At 31.8% G+C, this 18,819-nt stretch overlaps 1 long non-coding RNA gene across 1 annotated transcript in view; it reads left to right on the top strand.

The window, feature by feature from the left end:
- Positions 1-18,819, top strand: part of LOC143075489 (uncharacterized) — a 391,914-nt gene that overhangs the window by 254,221 nt on the left and 118,874 nt on the right. The gene's annotated exons all lie outside the window — the stretch shown is intronic.

The raw sequence follows: 18,819 nt of genomic DNA, 5'->3' as shown, positions 1-18,819 counted from the left end.
AGCTCTGGCATCCTGTATCCGCCATGGCAGAAATTGCAACAGTGTTTGTTCTTTTCGTCATGTTGAAACCAAATGCTTCATAATCTTCCGGTAATATTCTTAAAACAAGGTTGACGAAGGGTTGTGGTTGCGATGCCTTGCTGATCCAGGTATCTGACAGATTATCATAAAGATGATGGTCTATGGCTAGCGTTCTACCATTTATTTTATATGAATCGCTGGATATGCTACACAGTGAATCAAAAACAGCACCTTCACAATCGTCTGTATTATGCGTAGCTGTACCAGTTTTTGATTTTTCCTTGCTCCTACAAACCTTTTCAAAGTGGTGTTCATGGTTGCAGTATCCACACTTATGGCCATATGCAGGGCAATCTGATTTACGGAGACGAGCTGGTGCACTTTTGCCGTGTCCCTTTTTGCCACAATATGTACAAACTTCATTTTTGTCCCTCACGGCTGTCTGTTTTGCCTTTTTATAAGAGCTGCTAGCTGCTTGAACTGTTTGAGAATCAAGTAATCTAGATGCAGAACGTTTCCCTGAATATTTTGCTTCAACGAATTGAGTGACTTCTTCAAGGGTCATGTCTTGGTTTTTGTCACCGAGGAGATCTAGTTGAATTTCTGGATCGGAAATGCCTCGTGCAAGAACGTCGCGAATAATGGTGTCTGTATAGTTCACATCTGTGTTACATGTAGGGCACTGTATGAAGAATTTGCAGACACCAGCTTGTCCTCGCAAACGTGCGCAAAAGCTACGCACTGGTTCGTCACGGTCCTGGCGCATATTATGAAGTGTGACTCTGGCCACCATCGTATTCTCTTCCCGAACAGCAAGTTTCTTGATTGCGGCTAACACTTCTTGCACAGGTTTGTTTGTTAGACTACCCCCTGCTGATCGTGTCAGGTCCTTGCGTAGCTGCTCATCGCAGCATTCTAGAAGCTGAACTACCTTGTCACGGCCGGCAATTTTCGTTGCTTCAACATAATCGGACCACCGTGATTCAAAATATGCCCATTCCTCACTAGTTCCAGCTGTTGATATAACCGGTCTTTTCACTTTTTCTACTTTCGCTGCTGTGACTGGTCCCGGAGCGTGTGTTGTACTATGAACAGTGATGAGTACAGCTACGATTGCTGCATCAAGATCGTCAGTGACATAATCACATCCAGGTATTGGACACTGTACTGCAGGCATTGTCGTATAAGTGGTGTTCCTCACAGGTCTTCAGTAATTACTGGCCGTGGTCATAAATAAGAACAATGTCTATTTATTCACACATGTCTTTAATGTAGAACAATGACCACGGTCATCTGTAATGAAACATAAAACATTATAAGCAATAATAGGCACAGTTCAGTCCATAGTTATAAGTAGCAAATGTACATAGGCAATTATAACCCTCTAAGCATGAGCTTAATTCATTTTAGCATAAGCTGAATTCATTTTTGTATAAGCTAAAATCAATTTAGCAAATGCTGAATTGTTTAGCTTACACATAAATGTTGGCGTGGAATCAAGGTCATAAATATTAAATATTAAAATTAAAGTTGAATTCAGCTTATGCTAAAATGAATTAAGGTTATGCTAAAATTTTAGCATAAGCTGAATTATAATATAGCATATGCTAAATTCGATGTTTATGATCCTAATTCCGCGTCATAAGCTTATATTAAAATCACTTTAGCATATGCTAAAATGATTTAAGCATATGCTAAATTCGATGTTTATGACCCTAATTCCGCGTCATATCAAACAGTTCTCAACTATTTGCTACTCTATTTTCAAAGGAAATGATAAACGTATCTCAGCGATTGAAACTACATTTGCTCATGGGCAACAGCAAAATGGTGATATAATAGCAGTCTATAGAAGAAGAAAAAAGCAAATGTTTTATCTTTTGACCTTCAAAGTATAACGTCATCAAAACGCACACAATATGTTAAATGTGAAATAAGTGCAGTGAAAATATTATTTCTGAATTATATAATCTTCGAAAAAACTATTTGCAATTAATTAAGTAGGAATTTTTTAATTCTTGTTCTGGAATGTCTAATATTTATTGGTTATATAATTTGAGTATGTTTAAAGGATGACTTTAATACATTTTATAGTAAAATTTGACTAAAATGTCTTAACCCATAAATAAACGAATATTGATGTTATATAATAGAAAACACAAATGGTTTGGTGTGAGCCAAGGCTCCGTGTTGAAGGCCGTACCTTGACCTATAATGGTTTACTTTTATAAATTGTTACTTGGACGGAGAGTTGTCTCATTGGCACTCATACCACATCTTCCTTTATCTATATAAGATGCAAATTGATATGTCATACATCTGTAGAGAATTGTTTATATCATTATCATAAAAAAGTACTTATAAATATTTGAACGGACATTCTACACTTCAAAGGAGTAATCAAGCTTCTGGTCCGAGAAATACTTAAATACTTATTAAGTGTTGACATGGATTAAACTTTTTTGAAGGGAACAACGAAATATTAACTAATTGTATCTTTTGCGAGTGACCGCTAACGAAAAACAATGATTTTTTTGTTAGTGCTTTGTTTAAATAAGGTGTATTGTTGTTTAGACAGTTGTGATTCGTCTTGGACTATATTAGCTAGGTTTACACAATTTTGGCCGCTAGGCTTAAATTATTGTCACTTAAATCTTGAATGTCTGCTTAGGTTCCTCGTCAAATTTTGTCAATATAACAGAATTATTATCAACTGGTATACACGTGGGAATTTAGGTTGCTGCATGTTAAATCAGGTTTAAGCAAGTTATTTCTCCTTTTAACAGCAAAGAATGGAATAATGAAATACAATCTGACACCAGCAAAATAAAAAAAAAGAAGATAAATCCGAATTTCGCTTAAAAATAACTGTCCATCTAAATAAGTCGTTAACCGTGTCACACATATTGTTAAACAAGACCAATTGGATCACAATTTCTGGCTAGTTGTTGAATTGATATGGACTATCAACTGATTGAAAAGGGTACCAATTGATAACAATGTAATTATTGTGTTCGGAGCTAAGTAATGTAATACTAACAAATAAAGACAATTTCCACTAAATAAGAACTGTACAAAGCTCGCATATTCTCTGTTACACTTTTATTACGCTTTCTACAAATAGTGATAATTTATTTCTATTTGATGTTGACAGCAATATCTTAATGTAGAAAAAACACCATGCATCTGAAGCAGTATCTTGTGCCCCTTTAAATTTTTAATAGACGACTACTTCGTCACATTGGTGGTAAGTTGTTGTTACAATTGATGCTGTCTTGGAAGCTAAACGAAAATTTTATATTTGTTGGATTATATTTGACAAAACAGTTGTTACATTTTATAGAAAATTTATTAATTAAAGTAACCAATGTCTGGGGTTTCTTTAAAAGCTTAAACATCTACTTTTCAGCCAAACTGTTCTAGCAAAAGAAGATCAGCTGAAAATTTCCTCATATACTAAATAAAAATTGTGCTTTAAAACTGAAACAAATATTACAAAATATGTCCACTTAAACAAAAGATTTTTAGAATCATCAAATAGTATATTGTTTATCATATTAGGGTTTTTTGTTAAGAATTGAAATAACGTTTTGTAGCATTTGTGCAATTGTTTCCCGTGGTTTCGGAACATATGTTTCAATTGTGATAAAAATCGCGATCAACAAAGCTGAAACCCTACATGAACATGTACTGACCTTTTGCATATTTTTTAGATCTCAATAATTGTACGGTATGATAAACCCAGTACCTTATGTTCATTATCCTTAATTTGGAGGCCATGTTAAAAAATATTCTAGGCTCTATATGTAATAATGTTTTTAGCATCATAACTAGCATTGTGCAAAGTCTATGTTTTTAAATTAATATGATCATTTATGTTCACATCCGCTTGACCTATGTTCATTGTTGATCTATGTTTGCCTTGCAGAGAATTGGTTTAACAGATGTTACCCATTGCAATTTTTACAAACCTTGCAACAAATAAATACAGCAAGTATTGATAAATATTTTTCGAAATGTCTGTTATATTAAGATTTATTGGTTGGGTACAAACAAATCACCAACTTTTTTGATAAATGTCATTCACCTATGCGTACTTGTAATTATTTTTCAGGAAGTGAATGCAAATTATTAAAGAAAACCTAAATTTTCGTATACAATTAAATTCTCAAAAACAAAAACAACAAATGTAGGATGGTTTTAAGTTATAAATAAATGATTACTGCTTGATACGTATTAATGGAACTGTTACGTTGAACTTGAAAGTTTTGATGTTTCATCTTAACATAGAAATGCGTGAGGATCATTATTTGGAGATGATGGTATTCTTGTCATTTTTTTCATTTTTTTACACACGGCTGTTTCCATGACACTGAACATGGGTTGTTGTTGTAGATGATACAACTTTCAATGAAGATCAAAGAAAAAGTGTATATTGTAATGATTAAATAATAATTGACAAAAGATAAATTTTACCTTTAAAAATATAATCTTAGTTTTTATACATTTTCTTAAATCTTGCATTGATTGTAAAATCATGTGGTTGACATCCTTTGAATTACGACCGAGCAACGGAGCAAGTATTAATGTTTTGCAACTATGTTCAATAACTTTAAATTAAAGTCAGGATGAACATCAGATTTTTTAATATAAGCAATTAACCTTTTACATGATATTGGACAACATAATTACTTTCCCTTGACTTCTCTGCAAACATAACATGTATTGTGTTACTTAAGGATGTACACCTCTGAGGAGCCAAAAATTTCTTGAATTAAACTTTTTTTCTTAACCTGATTTTTGGGTTTGTAAGACTGTAACAAAATAATTGGTGAAGAAAAAATCATATGGTGGTGCACTTCTATTTTTGCTACGGACCTTTGAAAATGCCCAATTTTATGATTTTCCCATTTTTCATCGATTTTTACCTATTTTGGGGCTATTATCGTGAAAAAATCACAGTTCCACAATTAAACTTTTTTTCATACTTTCTATAAAGATGAAGTGGACCAATCTGAATAAATTTTACTTAACAAAAATATAGGTAGGTGTTAATATACGAAAGTTTTATCATATTTTGACGCTTTTTTGTGTAAAATTTACCATGTTGTCAATTTTGTATTTTTGTCATTTTTCTCAGCTTGAAGAATAAAATCCATATTATTTCAACTTTTTTGTTATAAATGATTGAAAAAATACATATCTAAGAAATTTGAAAAGACCAAAATGATATATGGGGATACTTATAAAAGCATTTTTTGTATCCCTCAACCATTTTCTAAAAATTTGGGTAAAAATACTGACTTGATTAGTCGTAAAATTTGAAAACTGGATTACTCAAAAACCATTCATTGTAAATACACAATTTTTTTCACAGAGTTATGTTTGATTATAATATTTTTAAAATTCATTGATATTTTCCACTTGAATCACATGTTTTGGAAATAATTCAAGAACAAGATTTCAACGAGACTGAACGAGACTGAAACGTCAGAAGAATACATCCGTAAGGTATCACAATCACTGATCATCAAAAACTTTAACAAAATTATAACCAACAGTAATGCAGATAATCAGTATCATTTGCATTTTCGTATTTTTTGCAATTTTACATAGATTTAAGAATATGTGGTATGAGTGTCATTGACACAACTCTCTATCTAAGTCACAATTTGTAAACGATAACCATTTTATGTCAAAATATGGCCTTGGCTCACACCGAACACAAATGACTAGTATCAAACCATACAAACAGGCAAACCAACGATCTAATCTATTTAAAACACGCGAAAAACGTATCACCCACACCAATAAGATGAACACTGATCAACAGGTTCCTGACTTAAAACAGGTGTAAACAAATGCATCGGGTTTACACAGGTTTACAAGTACAATTATCAAATACTTCAAAATTCAGATTTTTCTATTTCTTAAATATGTACATCGCAATACATAATAATACTGTCTAACCTAGAGGGAAAATTCGCTTCTTCTAAAATATTCTGGACCCTGCAGTAGCTGTCTTTGTAAATGCATTGTATAATGTAACTTAATTAGTACCTGTAATTTCGTGTTTTTCTCATTTATAAATGAAAGGATCATATCAAATATAAGATTTGTTTTATATTTTTAGTTGCTGCTCGATTAATAGTAAATATACACATTATATTTCATATATTTCTTTTCGTTTGTTGGATATCTAATAAAATTGAGAAAGGAAATGGGGAATGTGTCAAAGCGACAACATCCCGACCATAGAGCAGACAACATGAATCTTCATAATGTTCACATGAAATCCAATTATCTATCCAATTTTGTAATTAATACATAGCTTAACATCTCTTTAATAAGACAAATACTTATCCATAGTAAACATTAAAAAAACTTTATTCGTCAATGAAAGTACCTGTTTAAAAATATTGCAAAAACATGTATTTCTCTCCAAAATCAAAAAAAAATTACAACCACTTTTTAAGAACTTTATTGTGTTTAACATCGTATTACCAGCCCAGTAGTCAACACTTCGGTGTTGACATAAATATCAATATTGTGGTCATTTTTATAAATTTCCCGTTTACAAAACTGAATTTTTCGAAAAACTAAGGATTTTCTTATCCCAGGAATAGATTACCTTAGCCGTATTTGGCACAACTTTTTGGAATTTTGGATCCTAAATACTCTTCAACTTTGTACTTGTTTGGCTTTATAAATATTTTGATATGAGCGTCACTGATGAGTCTTATGTAGACGAAACGCGCATCTGGCGTACAAAATTGTAATCCTGGTACTTTGATAACTATTCCAGTGTGGGCGTTGTTTAATTGACAATATACAACATATATAGGTCAATAACCTGCATTTGCTGCTGTTATAAATGTTTTCGTTACATATTTAGGCACGATTCTCTTGTATAAATAGTACATTTGCACTATTGCATGTATTTAATTGATGATTTTACTCTTGATTTACTGAATTTAGCAGGTTTTGAACATTTGTTTTCCCCAATTATTTCAATAAGGTTTTTGGGGAGATATGTTTTGCTGATCTGACATATATTTGTTTTATTAAAAAAATAATTCGTTAAATTAAACCACAGGCAGATGATATAAAAAAGGACTGTGACAATCAAACTTATAATCGAAAGATACTAGAGAGACAGTTTAACTCGTAGATTAAAAATAAACTGACAACGCCATGGCTTAAAATAAAAATACAACGACAAATAATACATGTAATAGTACAGAAGACAAAACTAGAAAACTTAAGACTAAGCAATATGAACCCTACCAAAAAATTGTGCTCCTAAAGGGTAAGCATATCCTGCTCCACATGTAACACCCGTCGTGTTGTTTATGTTATATCGAATCCTGTAAAAAGTATAATTTGATAGGTCACAATCGTGAAAAGGGAAGGATATTGTAGTTACGACACAAGGAACATACACGTAAAGAGGCCCTCAAACTAGCAACAGTCTACATAACAAGTAAACAAAAGACTAAATGTTTTGTGTTTGTGAAACTTACTTTGATAAGTAAAGCGAATCTGAACAGATATATGTAGTGCGTTCTTTTGTTGTGCTGTTAAGGCAGCGTTCCAGTTTATGAAATGGTTAGTGCAATGACAAAAAAGATTAATTTCACCACAGTCTGTGTCTGTATGTCAAATATGATGAGCCTTTTATTCAGTGATTGTCATCTGTTGCTGTATATCTTACTTGATTGTTATTTTTGAAAATATTTTACAGAATCCAGTCTGTATGTTGTCTTATTTGACTAGTAAAATATTTGTTATTTCGGGGCCGTTTATATATCGCTATGCATTGTCGGTTTTGATCATGTTGAAGGTCATACGACAGCCCTTAGGTGGCAAAAAACAATTAGTAAAAAAAATAAAATTTACTCTCATAAATGTAACCATCCCCTTTGTATTGCTTTCTTGCAAATTGTCTTGTTGGTCTTTTTTCAAACTTTTGGTTCATTTATATTTTTTTCAAATTTAATGGGTCTTCAACCTTAAACTAGTTAATATTTTTTTGTTTAGCATGTTTAGTCGCCAACTGTAGCTAACCTCCTTGGGAATTTTTTGCCTTCATTGAAGTGTATTACTTGTTGATTAGGTTATTGGTTTGTTGACGTACGTCACTTTAATTCTCTATACTATACAATTTGCGGTAGTGAAATTGTTAACTATGGACTTAACATTTTAAACATACTACACAAAAATTAACATGTAATCAATGTAATTGTTAGTTTATTAAATTCTATAATTTTGGTAAAATTCTGAAAATCTTTCTAATGCAAATTACAGTGTTGCACATGTTTTGTTTTTAATATCGGACACATTACTATATGAAAAAAATAGATTCAGGGTCAATTTCAATAAGACATGTTTAAAATGACGCATATAGCAGAAACACAGCTCTGGGCCAAAAACAAATTTACAACAAATACACGTGTCTATACAATATGTCAATATATATATAAATATGTCTCCGGAAGTGTTCTAGCGAAGATACTTTACAGTCTTCATATTTTATAACAAGGAAACAGCAAATGCCTGTTAGATATAGAAGATGTTGAGGCAGGTCGTTTGCACTAATATTTTCAGCGTGTTTGAGTAGGTGTGTATGACCTAAAATATGATAACCAATACCTAAAATGACGAGTCTTCAATAGTTTTACACCTTTTTAATGATTAATTTTATACTTATCTGTAGTAAACATATAACAAGGTTTTGCATTTGCGCGAGACACACGTTTAGTCTACAAAAGACTCAACAGTGACGCTCGAATAAAAACAAGTTAAATTTTTTTTTGAAAAAGCCAAATGAAGTACGAAGGTGAAGAGTATTGAGGAACAAAAACTCCTAAAACCTTTGCCAAATGAAGCTCAGGTAATCTATTCCTAGGATAAAAAAGCATTAGTATTTTGAAAAAGCAATTGTTTTCTAAACAGTCAATTTACAATTATATCCAGCCTACTGATATCAACATTAAAATTAAACCATATGTTATGGGCCCAGAAAAAGCAATGAATAAGAAAGAAGATTCTTGTGATAGAAATATGGTAACTTTTGCCATGAAGTCAAACAATAACTTTAGAAGCGAACTTAGTACTGCGGCATATGAACTATTGAAAGTACAACTACATGATAAACTTGAGTCAATTTCATGTTCAGACTCTCCGTCTCCAGTCTTTTCTATTCATAACAATGTAGACCAAGTAAACATGATAGTTTTTCAGACAATCAAAGTTACCTTAACAAAGTCAATGGAAAGTAGTTATTCTACAAATAAACAACCCAAATTCACTGTCAATCTTACAACTCTACATCTTCAATTATGACTAATGGCAATAAAGTTTGATACTTTGTAGACAGCATGTTTACTCCAATTCTGGAATACCTACATAAACATTCAGATAATATTGATATCATCAATAATAGCGTTAAAGGTATGATTATTAACTCTAAGATGGAAACTATCTCTGTGAAACGCAATGATAAAAGGTGTGATAGACAGACTCTTTCCAGTTAATATATAACAGATAGAGACAACATCCCGATGTCCGATTTGCATTGACATTGCAAATGACGATCCAATTAACCAATTAAATCCAAGCCATAGCACCATTCACGTGCCCGTTATGTTGCAATGACCTGTTACATATGAATATTTCAAGTACTGTTGATTCTTTGTGTGTATCAACAGATAAACAGATACCTTTTGTACCGTCTTCAGTAAACATAAGCTTAACCGCAACTCCTAGTACTAGTACTCTTACGTCATCTCTATCAGTTGCTAACTTGTTCCATGTGTTATTCCAACAACAACAAGTTCAAATTTTAGTACTGTATGTTTGACTTCGACTCTGCATCAAATACAATCTACAACAACTACAACCTCCGTATCATCAGGTGCAATCTCATCTATCTTATCACAAAGTAAAAGCAAAAAAAAAAACGAACTCCAAAAAAATGAATGGTAGAGAATGAAAATCTAAGATCTTTTATCATAGAACTTGAGCAGAAAATAAATAATCAGGAGAAATAAAGGCAATAGTAGTATACTGCTTTTTAAAACTCGTAAATCCATGGACATAAAACAAAATTGGGGTAAAAAACTAAAACTGAGGGAAACGCATTACATATAAAAAGAGAACAACGACACAACATTAAAATGTAACACACACAGAAACAGACTAAGCATTAGACAAAATTCGATGAGAATAAAAAATATAACATCAAAACCAAATACATGAATTTGGGATAGAAAAGTACCGTGACACGTCTTATAGTAATGTAAATTCACACTCAAATATAAGAGAAAACAAACGACACAACGTTAAAATGTTACACACACAGAAACGAACTATACATTTGTTAAAAGCTGCTAAACCAAGTAATGAGTATACAAGTACGCAAACACAAAATTTTATGAACAATCACAACACAAATGGACCTCCCATCTTTGGATATAAGTAAAACATAGACAACATAGAAAAGAAGCTTGCTACTCGCATGGACTATCAACATATGATTGCCTTTTCAAATCTGAACGCAAAAATCGATAATCTTCAGAATACTATGACGAACAACTCCAATGTTCCATTCCAAACAGCATATAATCCGTACAATCCATCTTTTCCTACACAAACTCATTTTCAACATGTACCTGTACATCCACATACATACTCACAACAGGGAAATAGCTTTACTGCTCCTATTAGACATGTCCCGAATATGCATATGCAACTACATCCTCAACATATTCCGGCAACCAGATTTATCAATAAGCAATTGACTTTGCTCATCCTGGTCACAATGCTTTTACTCTTGCTTATCCGCTAAATAACTCTCATCTCTCGTATAACATTGCCCAACCTAAAAACCAAGTACCATATGGACTCAATTCAATCTCTTCATCAAAGAAATTCTCATCCAACAACGAAACCAGCCACTGGTCATCATTCTCATCTTAACTTTCGTAATGCAAAGACTAACTACAACATTCGTAGAGGTCCATTACATGCAAAGAGAACTTATCCACCTTCTTACCGTGAATCAGTCTCAAGAATACACGGTCAAAACAAAAGGGATGACTTGTCATATTCATCAACAAAATCGCTAAATAGCAAGCCTGACAACAACATTCATAGTGTAGACTACAACTGCATATAACAATAAAGTGAAACCAAAATCATTGAAAATAAAGTAGTACCATCTAATGAAACCAAAATCATTGACAATTTAGTGTTACCATCTAATGAAACCAAATTCATGTATATTCAATGTTCAGATCCTTTTCTAGACAAAGGAATGACAGAGTCGGACATACGGGAGAAGTAACCGTGCAATCGAGTGACGTAGTTGATCATTTTAAACTTTTGACTTTTAATAAAGAAGGCCTTCGTGGTAATGCTTCTTATTTGGAGAAACTTTACCTTTTAACGATTGTATCTGTTTACAAGAGCACTGGTTGTGGTAATATGAACAACAAAAGGCCTCGAAATTTCTTGAACACTTCAATTATACTATAAGACCAAGTGACTGTAACTTCCCGAAAGTACACTCTGTGCGTTCACGTGGTAATGGTGGAGTTCTTATGGGCTGGAATTCCAAATTTGATAGCTATGTGAAAACTTTAAATGACGGTGATGAACGTATTATTGCCGTAGAAATTAATTGCTCTCCAAAAAGTATATGTCTGATAAATTGCTACCTTTCTACATCTGGATACGCTGATACAGCTGTTAAGGAGGCTCGAGGGTATAAAAATTTCAGAAAAAAATTAAGCATTTGTTTTTCATTACAAATTTTATTAATTACCTTTTGTAGTTGTTACTTTATCATATGGTACAAAAAACATTCAAAACAATTAATTCGTGTTGGCCCCAGATGACTTTTAAAATGTAAACATCATTGAAAAACTTCCAAATTATCTCCCTTTGGTGGAAAAATGCAATTTTAACTCATCGGTGACCTATATTTTTTAATATAATTTCGATATATGCTGTACTTAAACTAAATAATTGTAAAATTTGAGCGATTTCTGAAATAAATTTCTTTTTTTATTTCGATATTATCTTTATTTCTCCTATTAGGTCAACAGAAAAAAAAACACTTTTACAAAGATGTCTGCTTCTTTCGAAGGCAGATTGTGAGCGCAAATGAACGGAGACCCCACTTTTTTATTTTATTTTTCTATTAACTATAAGATAAAGTTCATTTATAGAAAAATATAGAGAAAACCTATATAAATGATTTAGACCCGCGAACCCCCTTAAGTATCAAGATAGCTTTTACTTGGTTGAAATCATCATTCATAAGTATTGCGAATCACACCAAATTATTCTCGCAGGTGATATGAATGCAACAATGTTACTCTCTCGACATAACAGATAGACGTTTTAGATCTTTTACAGACAAACATAAACTCTTTTTAACATATGAATCACACCAACGTATCAGCATTGAATAGGATCATCCCAGATTGACCACATCTTCAGTCAGACGGACGATATTCTTCTAAAACTTGAGACATGTCAGCAACATCCAACAAATACATCTAGTCATGTACCAGTTGTAGGCAAAATAAAAACAATTGTAAGTTTTACTCAAGCAAAAACAGATAAACCTCCTGAAAGAAGGCGATTTTTATGGAATGATTGTGATATTGAGTTATATCAAAGCACTCTGTCTATTTCACAGCTACCAATCATTAAAAGACCAGATCAAGTTAAGACATTTATTGACCAACTGAATTGTTACATAATTGCAGCAGCTAAAAAACCTGTACCGTGTACGAAAATTCGACTTAAGGGACAAAAATTGAAGGCTAGTCCAGCTTTAAGACAATAACTTGCTAAAGGCAATTTAATTCACAAACATTGGATCGAATGTGGCAAACCAACTGTGAATCACCCAATCATTGATGAACGTAATTTCTACTATTTTCAATGTACTGTTTGTGCTTTTTAATGCCATTATTGAACATTGCTATATACCATTACAATTTTTATCAGGAATCATAACACCCGTCATCAAAAAAGGGATAATGCTGCCGATTTTGGAAGTTATAGAGGCATAACGGTGCCATACACTATAGGAAAAGTATTTGAACATGTTATACTAATCAGAACAGAATTTTGGTTACCTTTTGACCAGTCATCATTACCAAAAATAAATCAAAATTACTAAATGTAGCTGCTCTATTTATCAATGAATGTATCGTAGAAGCAAAGGAATTAACCCTTCCATTATTTATAGCGTTTCTAGACTCTCAAAGAGCATTTAATGTCGCCCTTCATCCGTCGCTAAAATGTAAACTATTTTTAAATGGAATCTGTGGTAAAATATGGAAAGTTATAGACATTTTGTATACAAATTTAACCTCAAAGGTAAAGTGGAGTGGTTGTCTTAGTGATAGTTTTCCTTTTAAAAAAGGGGTGCGTCAAGGTGTCATTTTGTAAATGACCATCTAAAAACATTAGAACGTAATAGTCTTGGAACGCATATTGGAACAACCTATATTGGATGTCCTACTGTTGCTGAAGATATTGCTCTTGTAGCAAATTCTGCTTCAGATCTTCAATTGATGTTCAATGTAACTAATTCATATTCAAACCGTGAAAAATATGTTATACATCCAGAGAAGAGTACCATACTTGTAAAAATACCACCGAAACGATCAACTGTAGATTGGATATTGGGTGACAAAGAAGTCTCAGTGTCAAAAACTACCACCCATTTGGGTATGATTAGATCAGTAAAAAATTAGGTGACAATAAACATAGAAGACTGTATTTCTTGTGCGAGTAGAACTCTTTTAGTCTCACCGGTACTGGTTTTCATGGATCGAATGGTTTACCACCGACCACATGCATGAAGCTTTTTGTAACATCTTCCAAGACTTCTGTATTGTTTAGAGACATTTGTTTTAAAGCAATATCACTTTGATGCTCTGGAAAAATTATACATTGATTTCCTGCGTAAAATCCAGAGTTTACCAAATAGATCCGTTAAAGGCATTACCTATTTCCTTCTTGTTGTCAGACCTGCCAGGGCTGAGATCCATATTAGACAATTGAATCTTTTAGGTTGTATTATTCGTAGAGAAAATTTAACTTTAAATCAAATACTTAAAAGACAAATATCAACAAAATCAGAAACTTCAGACAGTTGGTTTACCTACATAGACAAACTTCTAGTTCAATATGATCTTCCTAGTGCTGCTAAAATGGTAACAAATCCGTCGTGTAAATTATCCTGGGAAAAGAATGTAAATCAAGCAAGTCTACTTTGTCTTTCTGTGATTTATCAAGTTTGAAGATTGGAACTGTCCATAAACTTTTATCATCAATTGATAGTAATATTAAAGATGTTCGTCTTGGTGGAATAAAAGCTCGTATAATCGCTGAAACAGAAGTACTTCAGTCCAACACAAGTAAATTTAACCAATATGAAGTCAGCGCTATTTGTCCACTCTGCCAATGCGAAAATGAGGATATAGTAAATTTCATTTCAACGCTCTATTTAAATACAAAAAGACATATATAGAGGAATTAAAATTAATAATAAACAGCATAATTATTCAAATGCGTGTTAATGGAAGATGCTAGTTGGTGACATTTGTCTATTAACACAATTGATTCTGGACTCAGGAGTGTTAGTTATATATTTAGAATATATTATCATGTAGTGAAAAGACTCTCATTGAAATAGAGGATTATACAAGAAAACTGTACTTCTCCCTCCATTGTGGAAGATCAGTAATTATAAACTCAGAATATTGATTATTAATACTGAACAGTGTCTATGAACTCAGAACTTTAATATTAACTCCGAGACATCAAGGGTGTACATAATTTCTTAGTCCAATATGCAAATGTTAACATTGATTTTTTTATAATGTAAATATTTATTGATAAGATTCACCCCTAATTTGACTATACATTTCATGAATGAATATTTACCCATTTTTGAGGTGCACCAATATAGCGGGTGATTATACACACTAAAGAAGACATAGCACATTGTGACGAATAAATACTTATTAATGTTAAAAGGTGTCAACTTTCTAGTTACAACCTTCCATTTCATAGTTTAATAATCAATTATTAAAATACTTATGAAAACGTGTTGTTTAAGGAACACGTCAAATCTGCATCAATTAGGGAACGATTTATCTGTTTCTGTACCATTCACCATTATCTGATAATTTGTTTCATTTTTGTGAAATATATATAAAAAAAAATCAAACACACAATTGTAGAAATAAAAGACAAAAAAAAAGAGTTCAAATTAAAAATGTGAATATTTAAGAGGGCATAGTTGAGATGATAATCAATTCATGATTATATTTCAACAACACAACTGCAATACATGTAGTAATACAAGACAAAATCGATAGGAAACAGCAGTAAGGTAGTGGTAAGTTCATAGATGAGAGCCTTGTCAGCAAACCAGTATCACTAGACAAAAAGTCATGCTATTGAAGATTTATATATGCTTGCAACATACCATCTTTGAAAAACGGCGATACCAGAGGGGTAGTGGAAATCCATAAGTCGGCAAAACCACGAACACCCACCGCGACAAAACAAAACACAGGACAGCTATGGCATGTTGCAAAAGGATTTATAGTTTCCTTCGTACCAACTAAAAGGTGATATGAGAGTCTAAATTAAAAATAATAGAATAGTTCATACTTTGCCAAAACGTAGAATGTATTAATTTTTGTTCAAAAATATAATAAAGATAGTAGATCCCCGCGCATTTTCTCAAGCCACAAAATGTGACAATATGACACATTTTGTATGAATTATACAGACAAAAACTCATTATGTGATAAGAAGCTAAATCAAATGAAAGAATTGTAAAATGAAATACGAGAAGATAGCTTTTAGGAAAAACTTTGAGAATGTCAAAAGAAAAGATAAGGTCACCGCGCGTTTTTTTTCCGGCAAAAATACAAAATAGCAAATTTCCATGTACATTCCTTCAGAAAATGCACCTATTTCAGAGTTAGCTCCCCTTAAAATGTTTATTTTAAAGCCAACAATAGCATAAACTTGTAACAGTATTAATAGTTATAAACTTATAACTTTGTTCTTTTAAATACAAATTCACATTAGTTATCTGCATTTTTTGCATCATATTTTGATAATTTGATTGAAGATTTTGACCTTAGATTCTCTGTTTTTTACAATCCAAGATGGCGAAAGACACCCATACCACCTTAATGCCATTTGACGACAATTTTTACCTGTTGATCTTGTTTATGCACAACTTTAAATGTTATCTATGATTGTTAGTATGGTATCTTCTGTATCTCGTTTGAATATATATATGTTAAGTGTTAGTTCTTTTAAATTTAGAAAATTCCCCCTGCAAAAACCAGACTATATTTTTAAGTTGACAAAAGGCAGAACTGAACATTAAAATATGCTTTTAAAATAGCTAGAAGTCACTTTTGTTTTAAATACAACTGACATGTAAGGACGGTATGTTGATAGTCAATAGTCGGTTTTAAAGAGCTAAAATGACATTGCGTTATTCTTCAATGGCTTCATATAGCATGTATAGAATCATGACTGATTTGTGAAGAGGATTGTACTTTTATATGGTTTCTTTTTAAGAAAAAATATTTATATTTTTTGTAAATTATTAAAGGTATATTAAGGTTACTTGTATGATTTGCACTGATGTTTTATTTCAATCAATGTATAATGTCTTTCAATTTGTCTCGCATACTTGTTGTAGTTACTTTTCTCGTTTGAATTGATTCACATTTGTCATTTCATGACCTTTTACAGCTGACTATGAAGTATGGGTTTTTGGTCATTGTTTCAGACCGCACAGTGACCTATAGTTGTTAACTTCTATGTCATTTTATCTCTAATGGAGAGTTGTGTCATTGTTAATAATACCACAGCTACTTTTTTATAAAGTATCTTCACATGAGTTCATGTACACAAAAAATCATTGATTGGGAAAAAGTGGTGTTGTCTGAAGAATTATCACTAAACAATTTTCTATCAGACTACTAAGTACTCTGCAAAAGTACAAACGATCATATACAACTTTTTGTGTTTAAACAAGTCCAGGCCAGATGATTGTTTAAGCCGCGACAAGATGTAGGACACTATTAATTTCATAACTGTATTTTTGTAAATGTGTTTTTATTTATCAAGAACAATATCACTGTCATTACTGGTACAAACAGATATTCCAAGATCTCATAATACCTGATAAATGATAGTTTTGAATGTTGTCGTAGTAAAATCACCACAAATGCACATCACCCGGTTCTTCGATTTTGAGACGCCGACATCTAGCTTATTACTTCGCTAGACTAGTGGAACTACTTGTAGTCCAGTAAAATTATGTTTAAACCTGAAACTAATTGCAATAGGAAATGTTTTATATCTAATCTATAGCATTAAGCCCCAAATATACACAGAAAAAAAGTCCCATCAAATCTAACTTTTTTGCGATTTTGCATTTTTTATTTCTTATGGAAATAAACATTTGAAAGGGAGATTACTCCGCAATAATGAGTCCTTTTTTGTCAGTTTTTGGTTGATTTTCTTAAAATTCATGTAAAATATGATACTTTGATGGAGTTCTTCTTTGGCTATATTATATAATCTTTTGTTCATGAATCATGAACCCGAAGTGTTATCGGTATTTTAAATTTTTTGCACATTTTTCTTTAAAGAATAATGTGAATATTTGTTATTGTTTATATCTGTTTCTAAATTCCATTGTAATGCTTACCAACGATTCAGAAAAGGATCTTCCTTCGCTGTATAAGATACATTAATTAATAAAATTTATATTAAGTGCCCATACAAAGAACTTTATATTGATGAGTCTTCAATAAAACCCCTTTCTGAATTATAGACATGCATTTTATCGATTATAGCTGAGGAAAGGTTTTAAAGTTATTGTGAAATTAGCTATTCAAAAGGTGACGTGCATCAGATGTGCACACTAAAACATCTTAAGATCTTTTAGACTATATACAATTTAAAAACAATAGTAGTATACCGCTGTTCGAAAGTCTTAAATCGAATATGCAAAAACAAATACGAGAAACAAACTAATACAGGGGGAGGGGATTTTTATGATATCTTATATAAGATATTCCATTATGAAATATTTAATATAGTTTATAAGATATCTCATTTAGTCACACAAGGGTCAAAATAGGAGTACTCTCACTATACATAACTATACATAACCTAATATAATCTCTGTTTAGACAGGCAGATTTAACAATTAGAAGTAATTTTCTACATGTTTTATAAAAAGTACCTAATTCACTTTCATTGTAAAGATGACACAAATCATTCATTTTTAAAACTATCTTAACAATGTCAACTGTTAATGCAAAAATAGATTAGAAGGTATGAATGATTTTGGGTTTATACTTTAGCCGATTTGTGTATTTAATTTTATTTGTATAAATCAAGTCTCATACAAAAAAAATGTTTACTAAATTTCTGTTTGGGCATTTAAGGTTAAATGGTCATTCAGAATATTAGGCAGTTCAAATGAAGTTTCACTTAAATACATAAATATTATCATCACAATTGTTTGACGCAAACATCTTTATAATCAAAACATGTTCAACATGTGCTATGAAGGGATAAGTTTTCTTTAATTCACAGTAAAAACACTCAGTTTTGCCAATAGATTTAACAGTGTCACAATTATATACGTTTATGTATTCAAAGGTACATATATCGAGGCAAATAGGAAGTAAAATTATGCGTTTTTTTTTAAATCATAAT

This window comes from Mytilus galloprovincialis, chromosome 5 (assembly GCF_965363235.1).
Source record: "Mytilus galloprovincialis chromosome 5, xbMytGall1.hap1.1, whole genome shotgun sequence".
Classification (NCBI taxonomy): Eukaryota; Metazoa; Mollusca; class Bivalvia; order Mytilida; family Mytilidae; genus Mytilus; species Mytilus galloprovincialis.
This window is presented reverse-complemented; position numbering and strand designations above follow the sequence as displayed.